Here is a 5121-nt window from a genome sequence, read left to right as displayed (position 1 = left end):
TATTGACGTTGGTTACCTCGGGTCATTTCAACTAATAGGCCGGAGAACACAGTTATTTCATAGTGCATATCTTTTAGACAATAAATGGAAATTAAAAAAATCCCACCTTCGCTTTCTCAATAATATTTTTACAGTGTGGTGTACTACTTTTGGGACAAATTATAGCAAAATTATAGAAAACTCAAAATATGGACAATTTCATGTTAAAGGGGTCTTGAATTCTTTTGACAGCTTCTGATATACTAATTTTTAACCTTTTTTGGTTGAACCAAATTACTACTTTACTTTAAAATTCATGACCCAAATCTTTTTGCAGTGTAGTTTCATCCCCCTACTTGCTATTTGAGGCATAAAACATGAAGAAATAACTTTGGAAAAGGGTATTAAAAAAAATAGCAAGTAACACACTGTCCACACTAGGGACTATATTCGTAGACAACGAAAATCAAGGAACGATAGCTGTGTTCCCTGATCAATATTGACTATGTTACCTCTGGTCACCTTGGTCTCATATTGACTATGTTTACCTCTTGTCCAGTTGCAATGATGCTCTGGTCACATTAAACACTCATTCAATTTGGTTACCTCTGGTCACCTTGTACATATATTCATTATGTTGACCTCTGGTCACCTTACAATAATGCTCACATAACACAATCATTCACTTTGGTTACTTCTGGCCACCAAACACATATATTGATGTGTGTTACCTTGGGTCATCTTACACAGATATTGACTAAAATTTCCTCTGGTCACCTTACACAGATATAAACGTCGGTTTTGTCTAGCCACCTTATTAATTTTGTTTACGTCTGATTTCCTACTAAATATATTTATTTTTGTTACCTCTAATCACCTTACATTCACATTGACGTTGGTAACCCTGGTAACCCTGGTCACCTTACATCTGTATGTTTTTAGTTTCCTGCGGTCACCTTGGACATCTCTTGACTATGTTTACATCTGGTCACCTTACAATCATGTCCTGGTCACATTACACACGTTTTCAATATGAATAACTCTGGTCACCAAACACATATATTGACGTTGGTTACCTCGGGTCATTTCAACTAATAGGCCGGAGAACACAGTTATTTCATAGTGCATATCTTTTAGACAATAAATGGAAATTAAAAAAATCCCACCTTCGCTTTCTCAATAATATTTTTACAGTGTGGTGTACTACTTTTGGGACAAATTATAGCAAAATTATAGAAAACTCAAAATATGGACAATTTCATGTTAAAGGGGTCTTGAATTCTTTTGACAGCTTCTGATATACTAATTTTTAACCTTTTTTGGTTGAACCAAATTACTACTTTACTTTAAAATTCATGACCCAAATCTTTTTGCAGTGTAGTTTCATCCCCCTACTTGCTATTTGAGGCATAAAACATGAAGAAATAACTTTGGAAAAGGGTATTAAAAAAAATAGCAAGTAACACACTGTCCACACTAGGGACTATATTCGTAGACAACGAAAATCAAGGAACGATAGCTGTGTTCCCTGATCAATATTGACTATGTTACCTCTGGTCACCTTGGTCTCATATTGACTATGTTTACCTCTTGTCCAGTTGCAATGATGCTCTGGTCACATTAAACACTCATTCAATTTGGTTACCTCTGGTCACCTTGTACATATATTCATTATGTTGACCTCTGGTCACCTTACAATAATGCTCACATAACACAATCATTCACTTTGGTTACTTCTGGCCACCAAACACATATATTGATGTGTGTTACCTTGGGTCATCTTACACAGATATTGACTAAAATTTCCTCTGGTCACCTTACACAGATATAAACGTCGGTTTTGTCTAGCCACCTTATTAATTTTGTTTACGTCTGATTTCCTACTAAATATATTTATTTTTGTTACCTCTAATCACCTTACATTCACATTGACGTTGGTAACCCTGGTAACCCTGGTCACCTTACATCTGTATGTTTTTAGTTTCCTGCGGTCACCTTGGACATCTCTTGACTATGTTTACATCTGGTCACCTTACAATCATGTCCTGGTCACATTACACACGTTTTCAATATGAATAACTCTGGTCACCAAACACATATATTGACGTTGGTTACCTCGGGTCATTTCAACTAATAGGCCGGAGAACACAGTTATTTCATAGTGCATATCTTTTAGACAATAAATGGAAATTAAAAAAATCCCACCTTCGCTTTCTCAATAATATTTTTACAGTGTGGTGTACTACTTTTGAGACAAATTATAGCAAAATTATAGAAAACTCAAAATATGGACAATTTTATGTTAAAGGGGTCTTGAATTCTTTTGACAGCTTCTGATATACTAATTTTTAACCTTTTTTGGTTGAACCAAATTACTACTTTACTTTAAAATTCATGACCCAAATCTTTTTGCAGTGTAGTTTCATCCCCCTACTTGCTATTTGAGGCATAAAACATGAAGAAATAACTTTGGAAAAGGGTATTAAAAAAAATAGCAAGTAACACACTGTCCACACTAGGGACTATATTCGTAGACAACGAAAATCAAGGAACGATAGCTGTGTTCCCTGATCAATATTGACTATGTTACCTCTGGTCACCTTGGTCTCATATTGACTATGTTTACCTCTTGTCCAGTTGCAATGATGCTCTGGTCACATTAAACACTCATTCAATTTGGTTACCTCTGGTCACCTTGTACATATATTCATTATGTTGACCTCTGGTCACCTTACAATAATGCTCACATAACACAATCATTCACTTTGGTTACTTCTGGCCACCAAACACATATATTGATGTGTGTTACCTTGGGTCATCTTACACAGATATTGACTAAAATTTCCTCTGGTCACCTTACACAGATATAAACGTCGGTTTTGTCTAGCCACCTTATTAATTTTGTTTACGTCTGATTTCCTACTAAATATATTTATTTTTGTTACTTCTAATCACCTTACATTCACATTGACGTTGGTAACCCTGGTAACCCTGGTCACCTTACATCTGTATGTTTTTAGTTTCCTGCGGTCACCTTGGACATCTTTTGACTATGTTTACATCTGGTCACCTTAAAATCATGTCCTGGTCACATTACACACGTTTTCAATATGAATAACTCTGGTCACCAAACACATATATTGACGTTGGTTACCTCGGGTCATTTCAACTAATAGGCCGGAGAACACAGTTATTTCATAGTGCATATCTTTTAGACAATAAATGGAAATTAAAAAAATCCCACCTTCGCTTTCTCAATAATATTTTTACAGTGTGGTGTACTACTTTTGAGACAAATTATAGCAAAATTATAGAAAACTCAAAATATGGACAATTTTATGTTAAAGGGGTCTTGAATTCTTTTGACAGCTTCTGATATACTAATTTTTAACCTTTTTTGGTTGAACCAAATTACTACTTTACTTTAAAATTCATGACCCAAATCTTTTTGCAGTGTAGTTTCATCCCCCTACTTGCTATTTGAGGCATAAAACATGAAGAAATAACTTTGGAAAAGGGTATTAAAAAAAATAGCAAGTAACACACTGTCCACACTAGGGACTATATTCGTAGACAACGAAAATCAAGGAACGATAGCTGTGTTCCCTGATCAATATTGACTATGTTACCTCTGGTCACCTTGGTCTCATATTGACTATGTTTACCTCTTGTCCAGTTGCAATGATGCTCTGGTCACATTAAACACTCATTCAATTTGGTTACCTCTGGTCACCTTGTACATATATTCATTATGTTGACCTCTGGTCACCTTACAATAATGCTCACATAACACAATCATTCACTTTGGTTACTTCTGGCCACCAAACACATATATTGATGTGTGTTACCTTGGGTCATCTTACACAGATATTGACTAAAATTTCCTCTGGTCACCTTACACAGATATAAACGTCGGTTTTGTCTAGCCACCTTATTAATTTTGTTTACGTCTGATTTCCTACTAAATATATTTATTTTTGTTACCTCTAATCACCTTACATTCACATTGACGTTGGTAACCCTGGTAACCCTGGTCACCTTACATCTGTATGTTTTTAGTTTCCTGCGGTCACCTTGGACATCTCTTGACTATGTTTACATCTGGTCACCTTAAAATCATGTCCTGGTCACATTACACACGTTTTCAATATGAATAACTCTGGTCACCAAACACATATATTGACGTTGGTTACCTCGGGTCATTTCAACTAATAGGCCGGAGAACACAGTTATTTCATAGTGCATTTCTTTTAGACAATAAATGGAAATTAAAAAAATCCCACCTTCGCTTTCTCAATAATATTTTTACAGTGTGGTGTACTACTTTTGGGACAAATTATAGCAAAATTATAGAAAACTCAAAATATGGACAATTTTATGTTAAAGGGGTCTTGAATTCTTTTGACAGCTTCTGATATACTAATTTTTAACCTTTTTTGGTTGAACCAAATTACTACTTTACTTTAAAATTCATGACCCAAATCTTTTTGCAGTGTAGTTTCATCCCCCTACTTGCTATTTGAGGCATAAAACATGAAGAAATAACTTTGGAAAAGGGTATTAAAAAAAATAGCAAGTAACACACTGTCCACACTAGGGACTATATTCGTAGACAACGAAAATCAAGGAACGATAGCTGTGTTCCCTGATCAATATTGACTATGTTACCTCTGGTCACCTTGGTCTCATATTGACTATGTTTACCTCTTGTCCAGTTGCAATGATGCTCTGGTCACATTAAACACTCATTCAATTTGGTTACCTCTGGTCACCTTGTACATATATTCATTATGTTGACCTCTGGTCACCTTACAATAATGCTCACATAACACAATCATTCACTTTGGTTACTTCTGGCCACCAAACACATATATTGATGTGTGTTACCTTGGGTCATCTTACACAGATATTGACTAAAATTTCCTCTGGTCACCTTACACAGATATAAACGTCGGTTTTGTCTAGCCACCTTATTAATTTTGTTTACGTCTGATTTCCTACTAAATATATTTATTTTTGTTACCTCTAATCACCTTACATTCACATTGACGTTGGTAACCCTGGTAACCCTGGTCACCTTACATCTGTATGTTTTTAGTTTCCTGCGGTCACCTTGGACATCTCTTGACTATGTTTACATCT

Source organism: Mytilus californianus, unplaced genomic scaffold, assembly GCF_021869535.1.
Source record: "Mytilus californianus isolate M0D057914Y unplaced genomic scaffold, xbMytCali1.0.p SCAF_40, whole genome shotgun sequence".
NCBI lineage: Eukaryota > Metazoa > Mollusca > Bivalvia > Mytilida > Mytilidae > Mytilus > Mytilus californianus.
This window is presented reverse-complemented; position numbering follows the sequence as displayed.